Source organism: Ranitomeya imitator, chromosome 2, assembly GCF_032444005.1.
Source record: "Ranitomeya imitator isolate aRanImi1 chromosome 2, aRanImi1.pri, whole genome shotgun sequence".
Lineage (NCBI taxonomy): Eukaryota > Metazoa > Chordata > Amphibia > Anura > Dendrobatidae > Ranitomeya > Ranitomeya imitator.
Window position 1 is genome coordinate 435,110,741 of NC_091283.1, and position 7,108 is coordinate 435,117,848.

The following is a 7,108-nucleotide window of genomic DNA, read 5'->3' on the forward strand; positions in this document are numbered from 1 at the left end:
GCACTTGCGGATTACTGCAACATTTTTTCAAACTGAGTGTTTTTGGTTTTACTATTCTCTTTTGTGTCAACTGTATATGGATGTTGTGTGGTTTTAATAGCGCTGCCACTTAACACAACCATTTATGATCTGAAGGGTTATTCTTTGTTATACACGGACATTGGACTTTGTTAGGGTTTTTTTCTGGTCAGATTGTTGAAAAATATAGAGGAGAGATATATATATATATATATATATATATATATATATATATATATATATATATATATATATATATATATATATATATATATATATATATGGAAAAAAAAAGGAAAACAGCACACAAAAAAATAGAAAAAAAGTGGGCTTTAATGCCTGACGGCGTGGCAACGTTTCGGATTTCCAATCCTTTTTCAAGCAGTGAACATACAAATGAAGTGGGTATATATAGCTAATACATATGTTCTCTATTAATCATCATTAAAATAATATTTACATTTCTGACAATAGTGCTAATGAATTCCATATCACAATAAAGTGCATCAGTGTCAATGTGCATATATCTATAATGTACCATTAAAACAATAACCATCATGAACAGTACACCACATAGATCACATAGATATCATAATAAGCAATTAGACCTACACAGATGTCCCAATCTAATATATAATTAGATAGAAGGCACACTTACAGGCATATCGCCGCTGTGTGCAATTCTCGGCGTCTTCCTGGAGTCATTGCGCATGTCTATGGCATTTGACCCAAGACGCATAGCATTGTGGTCAGCGCCTGCGCACTAGTACTCCAAGGACCTCGGCGCCATTTTGGAAAAGGGAATACCCTTGATTTCAAGGGAAAGCAGGAAAAAACTCTGCAAATTCATGGCGAATTTATATATTCAATACAGCGCTAGCCACATGAGTGTCTTATAAATATATTGATATTAAAGATCACTACATAAACTTGTTGGGCTCACATAAGCGCTATTAGCTGTATACTAGGACGCACCCAAAATGTCTTAGTTAGAAGAGGATTAATCGTATCATATTTACATAGTGGTCCGGACATAAGTCCACTAGGGGTCCAAATCGTTCATCCCACCTAAGGGGGTATTATAAGTCACGACTGAGATACACAGAGGTAGAAAGCCTCCATTGTCCCCATATATACTTAATTCTTCAGATCATAATAAACTTCCATCATGATACTGTGAAACAAAAAAAATGATAAAGACAAGTGAGTGCCATCCATGTATTTATTGAAACTTTTAGCAGAGTATTCATTTTGAAACAGGAAAATTGCAAAAGAACGTCATTTTCCATACAAGGTGTATCCTCCCTTCATAGATTGGGACATCTGAAAAAAATGTAAAAAATTAAAAACAATTTTCCCACATATAAATGAAAAGAGAAAATTTACCAAATTCTACAGGACTTGATTAGTTTTAAAATCCACATTCAATCCATATGGTTTTAATGTATTAAGTTTCACAATCCATTCTAATTCCCTCCTTTTAAGTAATCGCACGCGATCTCCCCCTCTTCTCTGAGGAGGAATCATGTCAATGATACGAAATCGTAGTTGTTTTTCTGTGTGCGATTTCTCTACAAAGTGCTTGGAAACAGGCAAATCCATACGTCGCTTCCTTATGGTATGTCGGTGTTGATTAATACGAGTTTTAAAGTCACAAGTTGTTTCACCGACATACCACAAGGAACAAGGGCACTGTAATAGGTACACAACAAATTCAGAATTGCAAGTCAAAAAATACTGTATTTTAAATTTTTCTTGAGTAATGGGATGAAAAAAACGTGATCCTTTAAGCATCAAGGAACAGTTGACGCATGATAGACATGGGAAACATCCCTTCCTATCTTGACCAGATATAGTTGTTTGACCGGACCTTTTAAGGGGTCCAATGTCAGATTTGACTATAGTGGAACCAATAGTGCGATTACGTTTGTAAGAGAATATTGGAGGATTGGAGAATTCTGTCACATGTGGTAAGCATTTGGACAACATTCCCCAATGTTTACATATAATTTTTGAAATTTTGCTACTCTCTTCACAAAAAGAAGTCACAAATGGTATGCGTTTCAATTCCTTTTTGGAGGGCTTTTTTTGAAGAAGGTCATCTCTTTTTAATAAATCCACTTTACTTTTTTGTGTTTTTAGGAGATTTTTTGGATAACCTCTATCTGAAAATTTTCTTAGGGTATTTTCCATAGATTCTTTTAAAGAATCTTCCCCACTCTCAATTCTTTTGACCCTGATTAGCTGGCTAAAGGGGATCGCTTCTTTTGTTTTTTTCGGATGTTGACTATTAAAGAGAAGTAGGTCATTTCTGTCAGTCATCTTAGAATACAGTTGAGTAGTCAATCTATTATTGTCAATTTTCACATTCACATCCAAAAATTGAATATCTGTATTTGAATGTACCAAGGTGAACTTGATTGTGTCGTCAACTGTATTCAAGTATTGATGGAACTCAATCAGTGTATCCTCCGGGCCAGTCCAAATCAGAAAGATATCGTCTATGTATCTCCACCACGCAGCAACATAGCTGAAGTGGGGAGACACATAGACGAAATCTTCCTCGAGTATTGAATATATAAATTCGCCATGAATTTGCAGAGTTTTTTTCCTGCTTTCCCTTGAAATCAAGGGTATTCCCACTTCCAAAATGGCGCCGAGGTCCTTGGAGTACTAGTGCGCAGGCGCTGACCACAATGCTATGTGTCTGGGGTCAAATGCCATAGACATGCGCAATGACTCCAGGAAGACGCCGAGAATTGCACACAGTGGCGATATGCCTGTAAGTGTGCCTTCTATCTAATTATATATTAGATTGGGACATCTGTGTAGGTCTAATTGCATATTATGATATCTATGTGATCTATATGGTGTACTGTACATGATGGTTATTGTTTTAATGGTACATTATAGATATATGCACATTGACACTGATGCACTTTATTGTGATATGGAATTCATTAGCACTATTGTCAGAAATGTAAATATTATTTTAATGATGATTAATAGAGAACATATGTATTAGCTATATATACCCACTTCATTTGTATGCTCACTGCTTGAAAAAGGATTGGAAATCCGAAAACGTTGCCACGCCGTCAGGCATTAAAGCCCACTTTTTTTCTATTTTTTTGTGTGCTGTTTTCCTTTTCTTTCCTTATATTTTGGAACCATTTGAATATTGGTTTGGAAAGCTTTGCACCGCAAGTTTGGTAATATGATGCTGTTCTAATTTTTTCTCTATACTATGTTCTGTGGAAATTTGCATCGGACTATTTTTTCTACCACCCTTATTTGCTCATTATTTTTTTGGACTTATTTTTTGAGTATTTTTTGTTTAATATATTTTCCAGTGTGGGCTATGGAAAAAGCTATGCCTGATTCGGGGTTTTTTGCATATACTAATGAAGACGGGGAAAGGATACTTGAAGGGGTGGAAAGTAATGCCACTTTCTTAAGTACACCATCACTATATGACTTGAAAGTGAAATACGAAAATACTATAAGGAAATTAACTACAGCTCAATTACATCTGGTGACCCTTAGTGAGTACTATAGGGTTAAAAAAATCCCTAGAGGTCTTCGCTCTAATATCCGTCCTAATCTTATGCTAAATGATACGTCGTTTTGTGTTAAGTTTGGCATGATCTCAAATAAATACGGCTTGGATATAATCCTCCTCAATATTGAGTATCTGCAACAGGAAACAAAAAAATTGAAATGTGATATATCGTTGGTGGAAGTGGAACTTAAAGGTCTCATGAGGGAGGAAGAATGGACTAATTTTAAAGAATCTATAAATATCAAGATTGACAAGTTGCGTCTTGAGCTAGAGGATGTAAAGCGAAGAAAATGGAACCGTGATATGGATGACTACAAAGATGGGAACATTTATAATTGGCAAAGAGATAATGCAGGCAATTGGAGGAAAAAAGGTTACTGGACATTGAAAAACGGACCGAATTGTTTTTATAATGAAAATTTGTTACCTCATGTTGATTTTTCTAGGAATGGACCCTATGAAAGAAAAAACGAAAACAGCAGGAAAAGGGGAGGAAAAAAGCATCGGCGACAACAAAAAAGAGAGAAAAGGGAAAAACAAGTCACCCGTAGAGAAACAGATGGCAACAAGGAGCAAAGAACAGACTTAATTGTAAATATTTCAAGTAAGATCCTCACTAAAAATCAAGTATCAGTTTTGAATAAGGGGTTATCCTTTGGGCTAAGCACACATGTGGATTGGTTCCAACTTAATATGGACTTCCAGCAATTCTTTAGGTCTATCAAACTCAAAGAGTGGCTTTGGAATAAGCCTAATATAGAGAAACCTCTTAGCTGCAATTTAAGTTTACAACAACTAAATTTGAAGAAAACTAATCATTTTATCCCACCAGATAACTCGCCTGTTATTGAAGCCTTGATTTTGGCTGTCAATCATGATATAGAAAAGTTAAAAAAAGAATGTACTAACCAATTTTTGTATCCGAATATGACAGCAGGTGAAATGGAGGCTCTGTATGAATTGGCACATGATGATGAAATAATCATCAAAAATGCAGATAAAGGTGGCGCAGTCGTCATCATGAATAAGAAAGATTACATTGATGAGATTAACAGACAGTTGGCTGACCCGGAGGTGTACGAGAGACTTACCCATGATCCAAAGTTTGACATTGTGAGGGACACTAAATCCATTTTGGATGGTGCCCTGAATATGCAAATCATTGACCAAGATGTATTTGATTTTTTGATAGTTAAATTTCCCATCACTCCTGTGATGTACATATTACCTAAGATACATAAGTCTCTCGTACACCCTCCGGGCAGGCCTATTGTTTCAGGCTGCGATTCCATTTTTTCCCATATTGGGATCTTTTTGGATAGGATTTTGAATCCAATTGCTAATCATACAGAGTCTTTTGTGAGGGATACCACAGATTTCCTTGAAAAGATTGGTGGGATTGAAGTGACGGGTGAAGTCATATTGGCTTCATTCGACGTAATATCTTTATATTAGCGCCATGGGCGCTAATATGGCGCCAGCTTATGCTAATATTGTCATGAGCACCCTCGAGGAAGATTTCTTCTATGTGTCTCCCCACTTCAGCTATGTTGCTGCATGGTGGAGATACATAGACGATATCTTTCTGATTTGGACTGGCCCGGAGGATACACTGATTGAGTTCCATCAATACTTGAATACAGTTGACGACACAATCAAGTTCACCTTGGTACATTCAAATACAGATATTCAATTTTTGGATGTGAATGTGAAAATTGACAATAATAGATTGACTACTCAACTGTATTCTAAGATGACTGACAGAAATGACCTACTTCTCTTTAATAGTCAACATCCGAAAAAAACAAAAGAAGCGATCCCCTTTAGCCAGCTAATCAGGGTCAAAAGAATTGAGAGTGGGGAAGATTCTTTAAAAGAATCTATGGAAAATACCCTAAGAAAATTTTCAGATAGAGGTTATCCAAAAAATCTCCTAAAAACACAAAAAAGTAAAGTGGATTTATTAAAAAGAGATGACCTTCTTCAAAAAAAGCCCTCCAAAAAGGAATTGAAACGCATACCATTTGTGACTTCTTTTTGTGAAGAGAGTAGCAAAATTTCAAAAATTATATGTAAACATTGGGGAATGTTGTCCAAATGCTTACCACATGTGACAGAATTCTCCAATCCTCCAATATTCTCTTACAAACGTAATCGCACTATTGGTTCCACTATAGTCAAATCTGACATTGGACCCCTTAAAAGGTCCGGTCAAACAACTATATCTGGTCAAGATAGGAAGGGATGTTTCCCATGTCTATCATGCGTCAACTGTTCCTTGATGCTTAAAGGATCACGTTTTTTTCATCCCATTACTCAAGAAAAATTTAAAATACAGTATTTTTTGACTTGCAATTCTGAATTTGTTGTGTACCTATTACAGTGCCCTTGTTCCTTGTGGTATGTCGGTGAAACAACTTGTGACTTTAAAACTCGTATTAATCAACACCGACATACCATAAGGAAGCGACGTATGGATTTGCCTGTTTCCAAGCACTTTGTAGAGAAATCGCACACAGAAAAACAACTACGATTTCGTATCATTGACATGATTCCTCCTCAGAGAAGAGGGGGAGATCGCGTGCGATTACTTAAAAGGAGGGAATTAGAATGGATTGTGAAACTTAATACATTAAAACCATATGGATTGAATGTGGATTTTAAAACTAATCAAGTCCTGTAGAATTTGGTAAATTTTCTCTTTTCATTTATATGTGGGAAAATTGTTTTTAATTTTTTACATTTTTTTCAGATGTCCCAATCTATGAAGGGAGGATACACCTTGTATGGAAAATGACGTTCTTTTGCAATTTTCCTGTTTCAAAATGAATACTCTGCTAAAAGTTTCAATAAATACATGGATGGCACTCACTTGTCTTTATAATTTTTTTTGTTTCACAGTATCATGATGGAAGTTTATTATGATCTGAAGAATTAAGTATATATGGGGACAATGGAGGCTTTCTACCTCTGTATATCTCAGTCGTGACTTATAATACCCCCTTAGGTGGGATGAACGATTTGGACCCCTAGTGGACTTATGTCCGGACCACTATGTAAATATGATACGATTAATCCTCTTCTAACTAAGACATTTTGGGTGCGTCCTAGTATACAGCTAATAGCGCTTATGTGAGCCCAACAAGTTTATGTAGTGATCTTTAATATCAATATATTTATAAGACACTCATGTGGCTAGCGCTGTATTGAATATATAAATTCGCCATGAATTTGCAGAGTTTTTTCCTGCTTTCCCTTGAAATCAAGGGTATTCCCTTTTCCAAAATGGCGCCGAGGTCCTTGGAGTACTAGTGCGCAGGCGCTGACCACAATGCTATGCGTCTTGGGTCAAATGCCATAGACATGCGCAATGACTCCAGGAAGACGCCGAGAATTGCACACAGCGGCGATATGCCTGTAAGTGTGCCTTCTATCTAATTATATATTAGATTGGGACATCTGTGTAGGTCTAATTGCTTATTATGATATCTATGTGATCTATATGGTGTACTGTACATGATGGTTATT

The 7,108-nt window shown here is 36.1% G+C and overlaps 1 long non-coding RNA gene across 1 annotated transcript in view; it reads left to right on the forward strand.

Moving 5' to 3' along the window:
* Positions 1 to 6,441, forward strand: part of LOC138664314 (uncharacterized) — a 65,046-nt gene extending 58,605 nt beyond the window's left edge. Inside the window, exons 2-3 of the long non-coding RNA XR_011318325.1 lie at positions 4,027 to 4,184; positions 6,333 to 6,441. This is a non-coding gene — a long non-coding RNA (uncharacterized lncRNA). The remainder of the gene's footprint in view (positions 1 to 4,026; positions 4,185 to 6,332) is intronic.
* The last annotated feature ends 667 nt before the right edge of the window (positions 6,442 to 7,108 follow it).